This window comes from Puma concolor, chromosome A3 (assembly GCF_028749965.1).
Source record: "Puma concolor isolate L17-30 chromosome A3, mPumCon1.1.hap2, whole genome shotgun sequence".
Taxonomy (NCBI): domain Eukaryota; kingdom Metazoa; phylum Chordata; class Mammalia; order Carnivora; family Felidae; genus Puma; species Puma concolor.
Genome location: NC_141669.1, coordinates 78,499,708 through 78,516,683, shown reverse-complemented (window position 1 = coordinate 78,516,683; position 16,976 = coordinate 78,499,708). Strand labels below are relative to the sequence as shown.

General features: G+C 40.4%; 1 long non-coding RNA gene across 1 annotated transcript in view; it reads left to right on the top strand.

The window, feature by feature from the left end:
• The first annotated feature begins 196 nt into the window (after window positions 1-196).
• LOC147582554 (uncharacterized) overlaps window positions 197-16,976 on the top strand; it is a 99,068-nt gene continuing 82,288 nt past the window's right edge. The window contains exons 1-2 of the long non-coding RNA XR_015249262.1: window positions 197-453; window positions 1,768-1,984. This is a non-coding gene — a long non-coding RNA (uncharacterized LOC147582554). The remainder of the gene's footprint in view (window positions 454-1,767; window positions 1,985-16,976) is intronic.

Genomic DNA, 16,976 nt, shown 5'->3' with positions numbered 1-16,976 from the left:
CTGAAGATCCAGGGGCGCCCCACGGGTGGTGGGGCCCCGCCTGTACTTCGAGGTCAAAAATCTACTGGGCGTGCCCGAGCTCCTGGCGCCGGGAGGAGGTCCGGCTTCCCGTCTGCTGCCCCTCGCCTGGGGCAGTGTGGGGCGTGGCTCCGCGCGCCTTGGGTCGCGGGTCGCTAGCAGGGCGACCGCTCCCGGGAGTTGGGTCCAGGGCTCAAGAGCGGGGCGGAAGTGGAGCAGTCCCTCCCTTCTCTCCTAGCTGCAGACACTCCGAGACTGGGGGCCCTTTTCCCCTCTCCAGGCACAGGCCTCCCTGGGCGGACGTGCAGAGTTTGGGATATGTGCACTGGGCGTTTCCCTCTCCCCATTTTGTGCCTCCTGTCTCCGGTGCCAGTCTGCAGTGGTGCAATTTGCTGGCGGACCGCAGAGCAGACGTCTTCTAGAGATGTCCGAGTGGTGGGTGTCCTTTCATGCATGCCACAAATGCCAGGTTCAGAAGTCCTCCTGAGGGGTGGAGGGAGGGTGTTTTTGTTTTTGTAGGCAGCACTCCTCTGAAGCGTGGGGACTGCTTTGCCAGGGGGTGGGTGGGTGCCCCGCATCCCCAGGAGGTGTGGGCCGAGCAGAGAACAAGTTTAGTCGGCTTGAGAGTCGTCCCAAACGCGTTCTTCCGAAAGAGTGGTTTCTGCTGTTTTTATGGACAGGATATAGTTAAATCCTGGGATAGAAATACTACCTGGAGCGTTGAGAGGCAAGACCTAGAAGGCTCAGAGAAAGTGGGTGGAAGGTGGAGTTCTTGTCCATCTCCTCTGCTACAGATTGAGGATGGAGAGCCTCATGCCCACTGAAATGCGAGAATGTCTGCCCTCCTCATCTAACCTGAGGCCAGGGTCTCACCCACCGAGAGCCTTCTGCTTACAGGTTCATCCTCGGCAGATGGTGAGAAATCTAGCCCAGGCCTGGAGACAAGTATCTGTCCATTAATAATTATAAGAAGAAAGTTTGTTTAAGTTTAAAAGAAAACAGTTTTAAGAAGTAATTCATATACCGTTTTAAAGTGTACGTTTCAATGGATTTTGGTGTATTCACCAAATTGTGCAACCATCACTATGGTCAATTTTAGAACATTTTCAGCACCTGAGTAAGATACCCCACATCCTTTACCTATCACCACTGGCTCCTCACTTCAGTCCTAAGCAACCACTTAATCTACCTTCTATCTGTATACATTTTCCTATTGCGAACCTTCATATGAATGGAATCATAGAACATGAAGTCTTTTGTGACTGGTTTCTTTCAGTTAGCGTAATGTTTTCAAGATTCATCCATGTTCTACCCTGTATCACTACTTAATTTCTTTTTTTTTTTAATTATTTTTTTTCAACGTTTATTTATTTTGGGGACAGAGAGAGACAGAACATGAACGGGGGAGGGGCAGAGAGAGAGGGAGACACAGAATCGGAAACAGGCTCCAGGCTCTGAGCCATCAGCCCAGAGCCCGACGCGGGGCTTGAACTCACAGACCGCGAGATCGTGACCTGGCTGAAGTCGGACGCTTAACCGACTGCACCACCCAGGCGCCCCTTTAATTTCTTTTTATAGCTGAATAATATTCTGTTGTATGGATTCTCTTCGTTTTTGAACGACAGTGGAAAGGTTGGCATTTTTAAAAGAAAACTTGCTGAAAACTCTTTTTTTAAAAAGGGAATTGGTTGTAAAATATGCAAAGCATAAAAATGATCAGACTTGCCAAGTGTGTTTCTGATGTCACAGGTTACTCACTGCAAGAACTGGTCAGATACTTCTGAGAGCTGAGCACGGAACAGGTTCCTCACATGGACAGAAATAACTGAATGTAAGATCATTCCGCACAACTTCCCATCCATGTTGGAATCCCTTCTACAGAACCCCAGCTCCTAGTTGAAAACTTCTGGCATCAAAATGTCTTTTCTTCACAAGCAACCCATTCTACTTTCTGTCACCTCTCAAGGTTAGAACTTTCTCTTAAATATTGTTTCTGTCTCTGTTAGCTATTGTGGGAATGGTGGTGCTTTGGGGAGCTCTTTTTCTGGTTAAATGGTGAGGTGGGAAGGAAGGAAGTGAAATTAGTTGCCTTTTCTCTATTTAGTCTAGAAATCCCCTGCTAGGAAATTAGTAGTGGGTTATAAACAAATAGACTACCGGCAGATTTGTAATGCAACATCTTAATGTGACATTGATTAGATTTTTAAAGCCTGTGCTAGGTGACAAAGATCAAGTCAGGATATTTTGGGAAAATGCCTTAAAAACCATATAGTACCATACAGATGGGAGGAGGTGACACGATTAACGCCGCAAGATTGGTGGATTAGGCCTGTGTCTGACGTAGGGTGGCTTTAAGGAGGAAGATGTATAAGTACGAGATGGACAAACTTGGAAGGTAGGTGAAGTTATAGGTAATCTAGAGCAGAAGAGCCCGACACATCCCTGGCTGACATTGACTTTGTAGTTACATTGGATGAAGACAGGCTTATTGTGTACAACACAAAGCTGGAAGGTAGTAAAAATTCCATAGAATTTGGAGGACAAGTAGAGACAATCCAGAGACAAATGTTTCCGACAAATGACAATATGCAATTTGACAGAGATAATTGTATGCCTATGTTCAGTTCAGAGTTCAGTATGGCTGAACTCTGGATGTCTGGCTTGACAGCTGTTTGCATGTAAAAGGTCTGGGTATTTCAGATGTATGCGACCCCAGTTGTCCCAGCATGTGACCCAACTGCTAAAGATGTCAACAATTATTAATGCATCACAGCACTGTATAATGCATTACATGGTGTGGTGTCAGAGATCACAAAACAGCAGTCCGTGGAACAAATCTAGCCTCCTGACAGAATTTGTTCAGCTTTCTAGCACTGAGTGGCCAAGCATTGAAACAATTTTTAATTGTTTGCCTTCATGTTGGGAGATTTTACTGAAATGCTCAGATTTCAGTTTTCTAATGAAAAATCAGGAAAGTTGGCCATCTGGTGCCCCTGTTCCCACATGGCAACATTGGCTTCCCCCTTTGGATTGGACATGTGGTCTTCTGTTCGCCAGGGTCCCCCACTCTCCGTGAATCCTCAGCACACAGGTGGGTGCCTGCTTTCACCTGCTTGCTTTACTGTTTTCTTAACCCCTGGCTCCTTTCTCTCCTGTGCACCCTGCAGACACTGAACCTGTGGTCTCTGTGTGGATCAGGGAGGGAATCCTCCTGCTGAACTCTCAGTAAGTCAGAACTGGCCCCAGGGCTGGGATCTGTATGGATACAGCCCATGTAAAATTCAACAGAACACAACCCCAGTTCTTTATTATGGAAGATAATAAAGTAGGGGAGATACTGTATTTACCCTCCCACCCCATGTATCCACCCATATTACTTCTAAGGCTTGTCAGCACTGTTTACTCTATGCATTTCCACAGCATTCCTCTACCCCTGTACTGTGGTCACTGGAATATTTTAAAGGAAATCCCAGATATGGTTTAATTTAACTTGTGAACACTTCAGTATGAATACCCAACAGCTAACTACTCTTTAAAAAAAGGATAACCACAGTATCATTGTTACACCTTATAAGATTAATAATAATAAATCTCCTGCATTACCTAATACATAGTCATTGTTCAAATTACCACACATATCTCTGGTATTTTTGCAATTGATTTGCTTGACTCAAGATCCAAACAAAGTCCACCACTTTGCATTTGACTAACGTATCTCTTAAATTTCTCTTAATTTATACCAATTCTCTCTCTCCCTACTCCCATTTATGATATTTATTTGTTGATCGATAGAATTTCCCACAGATTTTGGCTAATTGCAACCTCAAGGCATCCTTCAACAAGTCCTTTGATCCCTCCTGATAATTAGCTCTAGAAGCTTGATAATATTCAGATACAGTTTTTTTGCAAAAATATGTTATAGGTGGTACTATGTACTATTGCATCACAAGAGAAAGTACATAATATTCCACATTTCATGATGTTAATTTTATTGATGACTTCAGATGTAGTCAACCTAATTCATCCATTATTAAATTCCACATCAGCCTCTAACATAATGGTTTCAGCAGCCATGGATGCTCTTTGTCTAGATTTATTATTTTATTAAGGATTACATACTAGTGATGTTCTAATTCTATTATTCCTTCTGTATTTGTGACTGTGATTCTAAACCCCTCCCCTTTTTTCCTGTTGACTATTAGGGTTTCCTGAAGCACAATTCACTTTAGAAAAGCCTGGATAATATTGTTTGGTTCTTTTTCTTTTTCTTTTCTTTTCTTTTTTTTTTATAGTTTAACTTTATATTTTATTTTTTAAAATTTACATCCAAATTAATTAGTACATAGTGAAGCAACGATTTCAGTAGATTCCTTACACCCCTTACCCATTTAGCCCATCCCCCCTCCCACAACCCCTCCAGCAACCCTCAGTTTGTTCTCCATATTTATGAGTGTCTTTTGTTTTGTCCCCCTCCCTATTTTTATATTATTTTTGTTTCCCTTCCCTTATGTTCATCTGTTTTGTCTCTTAAAATCGTCATATGATTTTTGTCTTTCTCTGACTGACTAATTTCACTTAGCATAATACCCTCCAGTTCCATCCACATAGTTGCAAAGGGCAAGATTTCATTCTTTTTGATTGCTGAGTAATACTCCATTGTATATATATACCACATCGCCTTTATCCATTCATCCATCGATGGACATTTGGGCTCTTTCCGTACTTTGGCTGTTGTTGATAGTGCTGCTATAAACATGGGGGTGCATGTGTCCCTTTGAAACAGCACACCTGTATCCCTTGGATAAATACCTGTTAGTGCAATTGCTGGGTCATAGGGTAGTTCTATTTTTAGTTTTTTGAGAAACCTCCATCCTGTTTTCCAGAGTGGCTGCACCAGCTTGCATTGCCACCAACAATGCAAAAGAGATCCTCTTTCTCTGCATCCTCGCCAACATCTGTTGTTGCCTGAGTTGTTAAAGTTAGCCATTCTGACAGGTGTGAGGTGGTATCTCATTGTGGTTTTGATTTGTATTTCCCTGATGATGAGTGATGTTGAGCATTTTTTCATGTGTTGGTCGGCCATCTGGATGTCTTCTTTGGAGAGGTGTCTATTCATGTCTTTTGCCCATTTTTTCACTGGATTATTTGTTTTTGGGTGTTGAGCTTGATAAGTTCTTTATAGATTTTGGATACTAACCCTTTATCTGAGATGTTTGCAAATATCTTCTCCCATTCTGTCAGTTGCCTTTTAGTTTTGCTGATTGTTTCCTTTGCTGTGCAGAAGCTTTTTATTTTGATGAGGTCCCAGTAGTTCATTTTTGCTTTTGTTTCCCTTGCCTCCAGAGACATGTTGAGTAAGAAATTGCTGTGGCCAAGATCAAAGAGGTTCTTGCCTGCTTTCTCCTCAAGGATTTTGATGGCTTCCTGTCTTACATTGAGGTCTTTCATCCACTTGGAGTTTATTTTTGTGTATGGTATAAGAAAGTGGTCCAGGTTCATTCTTTTGCATGTCGCTGTCCCGTTTTCCCAGCACCACTTGCTGAAGAGACTGTCTTTTTTCCATTGGATATTCTTTCCTGCTTTGTCAAAGATTAGTTGGCCATACGTTTGTAGGTCCATTTCTGGGTTCTCTATTCTATTCCATTGATCTGAGTGTCTGTTCTTGTGCCAGTACCATACTGTGTTGATGATTACAGCTTTGTAGTATAGCTTGAAGTCTGGGATTGTGATGCCTCCTGCTTTGGTTTTCTTTTTCAAGATTACTTTGGCTATTCGGGGTCTTTTCTGGTTCCATACAAATTTTAGGATTATTTGTTCTAGTTCTGTGAAGAACGCTGGTGTTACTTTCATAGGGGTCACGTTGAATATGTAGATTGCTTTGGGTAGTATTGACATTTTAACAATATTTGTTCTTCCTATCCAGGAGCATGGAATCTTTTTCCAATTCTTTGTGTCTTCAATTTCTTTCATCAGCTTTCTATAGTTTTCAGTGTATAGATTTTTCACCTCTTTAGTTAGATTTATTCCTAGGTATTTTATGGTTTTTGGTGCAACTGTAAATGGGATCGATTCCTTGATTTCTCTTTCTGTCGCTTCATTGTTGGTGTATAGGAATGCAACTGATTTCTATGCATTGATTTTATATCCTGCTACTTTGCTGAATTCATGAATCAGTTCTAGCAGTTTTTTGGTGGAATCTTTTGGGTTTTCCATGTAGAGTATCATGTCATCTGTGAAAAGTGAAAGTTTGACCTTCTCCTGGCCAATTTAGATGCCTTTTATTTCTTTGTGTTGTCTGATTGCAGAGGCTAAGACTTCCAATACTATATTGAATAACAGTGGCAAGAGTGGACATCCCTGTCTTGTTCCTGACCTTAGGGGGAAAGCTCTCAGTTTTTTTCCATTGAGGATGATATTAGTGTTGGGTTGCTCGTATATGGCTTTTATCATCTCGAGGTATGCTCCTTCTATCCCTACTTTCTTGAGGGTTTTTTATCAAGAAAGGACACTGTCTTTTGTCAAATGCTTTCTCTGCATCTATTGAGAGGATCATATGGTTCTTGTCCTTTCTTTTATTAATGTGATGAATCATGTTAATTGTTTTGCGGATATTGAACCAGCCCTGCATCCCAGGTATAAATCCCACTTGGTCGTGGTGAATAATTTTTTTAATGTATTGGATCTGGTTGGCTAATATCTTGTTGAGGATTTTTGCATCCATGTTCATCAGGGAAATTGGTCTATAGTTCTCCTTTTTAGTGGGGTGTCTGTCTGGTTTTGGAATCAGGGTAATGCTGGCTTCATAGAAAGAGTTTGGAAGTTTTCCTTCCATTTCTATTTTTTGGAACAGTTTCAAGAGAATAGGTGTTAACTCTTCCTTAAATGTTTGGTAGAATTCCCCTGGAAAGCCATCTGGCCCTGGACTCTTGTTTTTTTTGGCAGATTTTTAATTACTAATTCAATTTCCTTACTGGTTATGGGTCTGTTCAAATTTTCTATTTCTTGCTGTTTCAGTTTTGGTAGTGTACATGTTTCTAGGGATTTGTCATTTCTTCCAGATTGCCCATTTTATTGGCGTATAGTTGCTCATAATATTTTCTTATTACTGTTTTTATTTCTGTTGTGTTGGTTGTGGTTTCTCCTCTTTCATTCTTGATTTTACTTATTTGGGTCCTTTCCTTTTTCTTCTTGATCAAACTGGCTAGTGGTTTATCAATGTTGTTAATTCTTTCAAAGAACCAGCTTCTGGTTTCATTGATCTGTTCTACTGTTTTTTTGGTTTCGATAGCATTAATTTCTGCTCTAATCTTTATTATTTCCTGTCTTCTGCTGGTTTTGGGTTTTATTTGCTGTTCTTTTTCCAGCTCCTTAAGGCATAAGGTTACGTTGTGTATCTGAGATCTTTCTTCCTTCTTTAGGAAGGCCTGGATTGCTATATACTTTCCTCTTATGACCGCCTTAGCTGCGTCCCAGAGGTTTTGGGTTGTGGTGCTATCATTTTCATTGACTTCCATATACTTTTTAATTTCTTCTTTAACTGCTTGGTTAGCCCATTCATTCCTTAGTAGGATGTTCTTCAGTCTCCAAGTATTTGTTACCTTTCCAAATTTTTTCTTGTGGTTGATTTCGAGTTTCATAGCATTGTGGTCTGAAAATATGCACGGTATGATCTCGATCTTTTTGTACTTACTTAGCGCTGATTTCTGTCCCAGTATATGGTCTATTCTGGAGAACGTTCCATGTGCACTGGAGAAGAATGTATATTCTGCTGCTTTAGGATGAAATATTCTGAATATATCTGTTAAGTCCATCTGGTCCAATGTGTCATTTCAAAGCCATTGTTTCCTTGTTTATTTTTTGATCAGATGATCTGTCCATTGCTGTGAGTAGGGTGTTGAAGTCTCCTACTATTATGGTATTACTATCGATGAGTTTCTTTATGTTTGTGATTAATTGATTTATATATTTGGGTGTTTCCACATTTGGCGCATAAATGTTTACAATTGTTAGGTCTTCTTGGTCTATAGACCCCTTGATTATGATATAATGCCCTTCTGCATCTCTTGATACAGTCTTTATTTTAAAGTCTAGATTGTCTGATATAAGTATGGCTACTCCGGCTTTCTTTTGTTGACCATTAGCATGATAGATGGTTCTCCATCCCCTTATTTTCAATCTGTAGGTGTCTTTAGGTCTAAAGTGGGTCTCTTGTAGACAGCATATAGATGGGTCTTGTTTTCTTATCCATTCTGTTACCCTATGTCTTTTGATTGGAGCATTGAGTCCATTGACGTTTAGAGTGAGTACTGAAAGATATGAATTTATTGCCATTATGATGCTTGTAGAGTTGGAGTTTCTGGTGGTGTTCTCTGGTCCTTTCTAATCTTTTGTTGCTTTTGGTATTTATTTATTTATATATATATATATTTTCATCTTTTCTCCCCTCAGAGAGTCCCCCTTAAAATTTCTTGCAGGGCTGGTTTAGTGGTCAGAAACTCCTTTAATTGTTGTTTGTCTGGGAAACTTTTTTATCTTTCCTTCTATTTTGAATGACAGCCTTGCTGGATAAAGAATTCTTGGCTGCATATTTTTCTGATTCAGCACACTGAATATATCCCGCCACTCCTTTCTGGCCTGCCAAGTTTCTGTGGATAGGTCTGCTGCAAACCTGATCTGTCCTCCCTTGTAGGTTAGGGACTTTTTTTCCCTTGCTGTTTTCATGATTCTCTCCTTGCCTGAGTATTTTGTGAATTTGACTATGATATGCCTTGTTGATGGTCGGTTTTTGTTGAATCTAATGGGAGTCCTCTGTGCTTCCTGGATTTTGATGTCTGTGTCTTTCCCCAGTTAGGAAAGTTTTCCGCTATGATTTGCTCACATAACCCTTCTACCCCTATTTCTCTCTCTTCCTCCTCTGGGATCCCTGTGCTTCTGATGTTGTTCCTTTTTAATGAGTCACTGATTTCTCTAATTCTTAAATCGTGCTCTTTTGCCTTAATCTCCCTCTTTTTTTCTGCTTCGTTATTCTCTATAAGTTTGTCTTCTATAGCACTGATTCTCTGTTCTGCCTCATCCATCCTTGCTGCTGCTGCATCCATCCGTGATTGCAGCTCAGTTATAGCATTTTTAATTCTGGCTATTTTTTACTTCTTTTATATCTGCAGAAGAGGATTCTAATCTATTTTTGACTCCAGCTAGTATTCTTACTATCGTGATTCTAAATTCTGGTTCAGACATCTTGCTTGTGTCTGTGTTGGTTAAATCCCTGGCTGTCGTTTCTTCGTGCTCTTTCTTTTGGGGTGAATTCCCTTGTTTTGTCATTTTGAAGGGAGAAAAGGAATTAAGGAGGTAGAAAAATTGAAATTAAAAAAAATTAAAATTAAAAAAAATTAAAATTAAAAATTAAAAACATACACACACAAAAATTGAATAGATGATGCTAGATCCTAGGTGTGTTTTGGTCTGGGTGTAGAAAGTGGTTTGACAGATTAGAGAAACAAACAAACAAACAAAAAAAAAGGGGGGGAGAGAAAAAAAAGGAAATCATTTGAGAATTTGAAAAAATGAATACACTAAAGTAGACTAAAATACACAAGAGTAGAGAATATAGTAGAAAAAAATTATGGAAAAATATTTTTAATAAAAATTAAAAAGAAATATGAATTTTTTCATTTTCTGTATTTAAGAAAAAAGAAATGAAAAAGAGAAAAAAGATAAAAAAAGAAAAAAGAAAAGACAAAAAAAGAAATCGTTTGAAAATTTGAAAAAGTGAATACACTGTAGTAGACTGAAATAAAATGATGGGAGTAAGATAGAATTTGAAAAAATTTACATAAAAGCAAAAAATATAGTAATAAAAATTAGATAAAAATATTTTTAAAAGAAATTGAAAGTAAAACTGAAGTTTTTCTCTTTCTGCATTCAAGAAAAAGAAATTGAAAAGGGAAAAAAAAGAAAAAGAAAGAAAAAAAGGAAATTGTTTGAAAATTTGAAAAAGTGAGTACACTGAAGTAGACTAAAATAAAATGATGGAAGTAAAGTAGAATTTGAAAAAATTTACACAAAAGTAAAAAATATAGTAATAAAAATTAAAGACAGATATTTTTAATAAAAATTGAAAATAAAAATGAGTTTTTTTCTTTCTGTATTCAAGAAAAAAGAACTGTAAAAGAGAAAAAGGAAAAAGAGGGAAAAAAATGAATAGATGAACCTGCTAACAGATTTAAGTAAGACTGAAATTGCTTCGTTTTCCCCTAGAGGTTGATGCATGTAGCTCTTTAGTCCATAAATTAAGCTGGTGCTGAGGTTTGTGTTCTTGAAGAGTGAAGTTGGCCCAGTTGGGCAGGGCTTGGTGTAACAGCTCCACTGTCCCCTAGATGGCGCTGCTAGCCTACTGGGGTGGATTGTTGCGGTGCTCATAGGGCGCATGCACATGCTCCAGAGCGGTGAAAAATGGCACCGCCCAGCCACCCAGTCTGTTCTCCCAGATCAGCAGTCACGCACCGGTCCTCGGTCTTCAGCTCTCGTCCACTCCCCGCGACCAGGCCCCAGGAAGTACCTCGCTCCCAAGTTTTGTCTCAGATGCGGCTGTTTTCCCCGTCCCCTTACTTCCAAAGGACTGTGGCTTTGACCCACTCCGCCGGTCTAAGGGAGGGTCTCACCTAGCAATGGCTGAATGAGCAATGGCCGAATGTCAGCTGCACCCAGGAATGCCTGTTGGACACTGCTGTTGCCGGTGCCCCAAGACTGAGGCCAGGTGCCAGCCCACCCTCCAAAAAAATCGTGAGACATTGTAGCCTCAGCGTTTCAGGGACCATGGAAAATCGCAACACACATCTGACACCAGGCTTCACCCTCAACAACCTTGCCCCAGCACCAGCGAATGTGGCTGCCTTCTGGGGTCTCTTGGGACCAGGTGGCTTCAACAGCCCCTGGTAGGGGCTTCTACCAAATGTCCCTCCAGCAGTGGAACCACTTTTCCCCATGTGGCCTGAGATCCTCCTGGACCCCACTCTGTTCCTGGGGATTCACCTTTCCCACCAGAGCACTGCCAGGTATCGAGCTGCGGAGTTGCAGCCTTTGCGCTCCGCTTCTTTAGTCTTAATGGAATTTAAACCCTCTCCTTTCTCCCTTTTTAGTTTAGTCCCTGCGGCTGTTTCCAATTTTCTACTTTCTCTCCAGCTGCTTTTGGGGAGGGGTGCTTTCCCCATATGCTCCCCCCCATCTCTGTCCTCTCTCCACCTGAAAAAGGGGTTCCCTACCTTTCAGGGCTTCTTGCTCCCCAAGTTCAGCTCTTTGTGTCGCATACTTGCTGAATTCTGTGGTTCAGTTTGTGCAGATTGTTGTGTTAATCTTCCAATCGGTTTTCTAGGTGTGTAGGATGGTTTAGTGTTGGTCTGGCTGTATTTCATGGATGCGAGACACACAGAAAGCTTCCATGCTGTTCCGCAATCTTGACTCCTCCCAGTTCTTTTCATTTTTCTACTAATCTTCAAGAATAATGAGTTGATGCCCTAGCAACTGCCAAAGGTAGTTTTTTATTTTACAGGTTTTTTTTTTTTTTTTGAGTAGTAGTTCACATACAACAAACTACAGTAATGATGTTCAGTAGCATTTGAATGCTGATTAGACATTCGTATATCTTCTCTGGTGAATTGTCTATTCAAATCTTTTGTCCTTTGTGTGCGTGTGTGTGTTTTCATTATTGAGTTGTAAGAGTTTTTGTATATTGCAGATATAACTCCTTAGCTGGAAAATAATTTCTCCCAGCTTGTGGTTGGGCTTTTCTTCTTCTCTTCTTTTTCTCCTTTTTTTTTTTTGGAAGTAGGCTCCTTGCTCAACATGGGGCTTGAACTCATCACCCCGAGATCAAGAGTCACATGCTGTACCAACTGAACCAGCCGCATTGCTCTGAGTTTTCATTTTTTAATGGAGTCTCTTCAAGAGAAAACTTTAAAAATTTTGATGAAATTCAAACTATCACCTTTTTTTCTATTATGGATGGTATGTTTGATGTCATATCTAAGAAATCTTGGCCTAACTCGAAGTCACCAAGATTTTATTCTATGTTTTAGCTCTTACATTTAGGAGTTAATTTTTGTGGGTGATGTAAGTAGAGGTCTAATTTTTTGTGTATGGATATTCTGGCACCATTTATTGAAAAGCATATCCTTTTCTAATTTAATTGCTTTGACATCTTGTCAAAAATAAATTGACCATAAAAATGTGTTGGTCTTTTGCTGGACTATCCTTCTATTCTATTGACCTATATGTCAGTGTGGTTTTATGCCAATGCCACACCGTATTGATTACTATAGGTTTGGAAACCAGGTAATCTAAAAGAATTTTGTTCTTTTTCAAAACTGTTGAGGCCATTTTAGGTCCTTTACCTTTCCATATAAACTTTAGGATCAGCTTGCCATTTTCTATGAAAACATCCTGGAACTTCTACAACAATTCCATTGAATGTATTGATCAATTTAGGAGAATTGCCTACTTAACAATATTGAGTCTTTGGATTCCATAAACAAGGTACATCTCTCTACTTATTTAGGCCTTTAATTTCTTTCAGCAATGCTTTGTAGCTTTTAAGGTATAAGTCTTGTATTATTTCTTTGTTAAATATTTTGCAGAATTCACTAGCGAGGGAATGTGGGTCTGCAATTTTGTGGGAAGGTTTTTTTTTTAACCTATACATTTAATTTATTTAATAGATATGGGACTATTCAGGTTACCTACCATTGAATGAGCTTCGGTATTTTGTGTTTTTCAAGAAATTTGTCTATTTAATTAAATTTGTGGAATTTATTGGCATAAAGTTATTCATAGTATTCCCTTCTTGCCTTTAGGATTTATAGTGATGTCCCTGCAAATGTCTGATACTGGTAATTTGTGTCTTTTTTCTTTTCTTTCTTTTTTTTTTCTTGATCAGTCTGATGAGAGGTTTTTCACTTTATCTTTTTCAAATATCCAGTTTTCAGTTTTATCGATTTTCTCTATTGTTTTCCTGCTTTTCAGTTGATTCTGATGTATGTGAAGAGAATGTGTATCATGCTGTTGTAGGGAAGAGTGTTCTATCAATGTCAATGACAGCAAGTTAGTTTCAAGTGTTGTTCACGGCTTCTATATCTTTGATTTTCTGTCTACTTGTTCTATCTATCTTTGAGAGAAGGTATGAAAATAAGCAACTACAATCCTAGATTTTTGTATTTCTCTTTTTAGTTCTACCTTTTCCTGCTTCATGTAGTTTGCACCTCTTTTATTGGCTACATCAGTATTTAGGACTGTTATGTTCTCGTGATTCATTGGCCCTGCTATTGCTGTTGATGCTTGATCTGTCTCATGTTTGGACAGAGAAAGTGCCATCCAGTTGGCTCCTGAGTCTTTTTGACATAACTTTAGATCTTTGATAGTCTTCTTGTTCCTGGCATGACAAGATATTCCAAAATGCACTTTGTATTTTTTTCTTTAATCCTGGTATCGACCATTTCTCCTAGGAGTCTGCTTTTTTTTTTTTTAATTAAAAAAAATATTTATTTATTTTTGAGAGCAAGAAACACACACACACAAAGCATGAGCAGGGGATGGGTCAGAGAGAGAGAGACACACAGAATCTGAAGCAGGATCCAGGCTCCGAGCTGTCAGCACAGAGCCTGATGTGAGGCTTGAACTCACAAACCGCAAGGTCGTGACCTGAACCAAAGTTGGATGCTTAACTGACTGAGCCATCCAGGCACCCCAGAGTCTGCTTCTGTTTGTAGGGAAGTGTTGTTGTTTAGGAGACCACAATCTGTGTGCTAGAGCTGATTATTGCTACTCTATGGTTGTCATATTTTCAAGCTCTTTTCAGTGGCTAGAACTAGGAAATGCATACTTTTTAAAAAGAGAAAAATACAAGGGCAGCCTGGGTGGCTCAATCGGTTAACTGTCTGACTTTTGATTTTGGCTCAGGTCATGATCTCAAGGTTGGTGAGATAGAGCCCTGCATCATACTCTGTGCTGACAGCTCAGAGCCTGGAGCCTGCTTCAGATTCTGTCTCCCTCTCTCTCTGCCCCTCCCCCCACCCCTGGCTGTGCTCTCTCTCTTTCTCTCTCTCAAGAATAAATAAATATTAAAAAACAATTTAAAAAATTAAAAAGAAAACCCCCAAAGCTATCCTATTCCTCTGATTTCACTCAGTGTATTCTGCAGATCATTTTAGCGTTGCAGATAGAACTCTTCCTCCTTCCTTAGTACAGCAGTGTGGTGTTCTGTTCATGTGGGTGGACCATCGTTTCTTCAGCAGGCCTGTACTGATGAACACTTGGGTGTTTTTCAGTCTTCTGGTTTTGTAGCTACTGATGCAATGAAGAGATTTATTCAATTGCTTTGAATTTTTGGCTAGTATATCTTTGAGATAGATTCTAGATGTGGGATTGCTGGTCCAAGGGGTGGTTATCTATCTATAAAATATAGGTAATTATGTAAATAATAATTTATATTATATGTAAGATATAATGTTAGATATAATTTATAATGTTATATAATGTTACATATAAGATATAAATTATATACCTATTTTATATACATCGAAAATTTTGCAGATGTGTGAAATTACCCTTAAAGAGGGTTTCTGGGGGCACCTAGGTGACTCAGTCAGTTAAGCATCCGACTTTGGCTCAGGTCATGATCTTGTGGTTCATGAGCTCGAACCCCACATCAGGCTTGTGCTGACAGCTCAGAGTCTGGAGCCTGCTTCACATTCTGTGTCTCCTAACCCTGCTCATTCTCTCTCCCTCCCTCTCGCTCTCTCTCTCAAAGACAAATAAACATTAAAAAATTAAAAAAAAAATAAAGAGGGTTTCTGATGTGATCATCCATTAGCGTGAGGCCTCCAGAATCCACCTCACGAGGGCAGTGGCTGAAAGGCAGGGGTTGAGTGATGCTGGTGGGGCATACACTTCTCCAGTTCCAGGGGGGCCCCCAATGAATGCCTTTCCCCAATAGTTCCTGGAGGCTCTGACATAAGGCATGGCTGGCAGGACAGAAGGCATCTCAGCTTTCAGGGGTGGCCTGGAGACAACCCCAGACTTAGCAGAAGCCCAGGAGACCTTGCCCCCACCCCAGTCATCCCTGCCTGGTGCTTCTGGCCCTTGAGTCTATCCTGTCCCCTTCAGCTTCATCTTTTAGCCTTATAACATTTAAAGTTGTTTAAAAACTCTTTCTATTTTATTTGAGTGATTGTTATTATATAATGTGAATAGTCCCTAATTATTCTTATTTTTAAAACAGTTTTGTTCTGTTGTAACTATTTCATTCCTTTACACACCCCCTTGTTAATGAGGATGTGCTTTTTCTTTAAAACTTTAATGACAGAGGCACCTGGCCTGGGGGGCTCAGTTGGTGACTCTTGATTTCAGCTCAGGTCATGATCCCAGGGTCATCGGATCAAGTCCTGTGTTGGGTTCTGCACTGAACATAGAGCCTGCTTAAGATTCTCCCTCTCTCTCTCTCTTTCTCTCTCCCCCTCCCTCCACCCCACCCCCCACTTCTCTCTCCTGGTGGAGCTCTCTCTCTCTAAAACAAACAACTTTGATGACACCTTTCCCTCTGTACTTTTTTATTTCTTCTTAGCCTCCTTTTAACTTTTTCTCCTGAATTTATTTTTATCTCATCGAGTTTCTTTCTCTTTCTTAACTTAAATGGTAAAACTGGATTCTCTTTAAGTGTTTTTATGCTCTCTACTGGCTGGCCAGCCCCTGGGAGCCCAGGCAGGTAGCTGGGGTGGTGTCCATGCCGTGGGGGAAGCCAGGTGGGCTGTGGCGCTTTCCTCCCTCTGTTGATCCCCAGTCTTTCCCCACCAAGTCCTGATTCAACAACCCTTAATGTTAATGATCTGGGGGACTAGATGTCCCTCCTACTCCCATAAGATTAAGCCATTCATGATGACTACAGCTGAAACTCCAAGGAATCTGGATCCTGGAGAAAAGTGGGCTGGAAAGGGATGTATGTGCTGCTTTCAAATATCTGTGAGAAGAGTGGACATACTCACTGTTGACCTAGAGGAAAGAACATGAACTTAGAACCACAGCCCACGGGTGATGATAAGGAAGCACATTTATTTTTAAAACAATCGCCACCGTTGAGAAATGGGACGGGTTGACTGGTGAAGGAGTACTTTCCCAGCTTCACAAGTGATGGATCCTTCACAAGGAGCTTGGATGTTATAGAAGAGAATCCTGCATTGGTGGTGGGACGGTGTGTGTGTGTGTGTGTGTGTGTGTGGCTTCTAAGATATCTTTTCGCTTTAAAATTCTTACTTCTGTTTTCAGAAAACAAGATTGTGCAGTAGATTCTGTACTATGTTCCCAGCATCTATTTCCCCTTTCTTCTGTTTACAACATACTGTGCCCCTCTGCACTTGGTGAGCAACCCTCCACCAGCCCGGACCAGTCATACTACGTCACCCCAACTGCGTGCTGACTGGTTCAGAGATGGGCATGTGACTCAGAGTGACCGCCTCCTCCCCAATCAGAGTTTCTATCTTGAGCTATGTGGGAAGAGTCATTTTCCCTTTCTGTTTAGAAACATAAAAAATATAAATCTAGAGCTTCCTGCTGCCCCCAGCAGGTATCTTTCTAGCAGGGATCCTTTTGGCTGAGCTACTTGGCCTGGGGGAATGAGGCCCACATTTAATGAGACAGGGAGAAGAGGTAAAGAGGTCTGGAAGTGTTTGCATCTCTGACTCTTAAGATTAGCCTTACCAGTTCTCTTTCTGTGGTTTGATTGTGTGCACTGGAAAAGTACCCTTTTGCTTTAGCCAGTCAGACTTGGGTTTTCTGTCACTTGTAACCAAAAAGGGTCTTTTTTTTTTCTTAATGTTTATTTATTTTTGGGAGAGAGAGAGAGTGACAGAGTGTGAGTGGGGGAGGAACAGAGAGAGAGGGAGACACAGAATCTGCAGTAGGCTCCAGGCTCT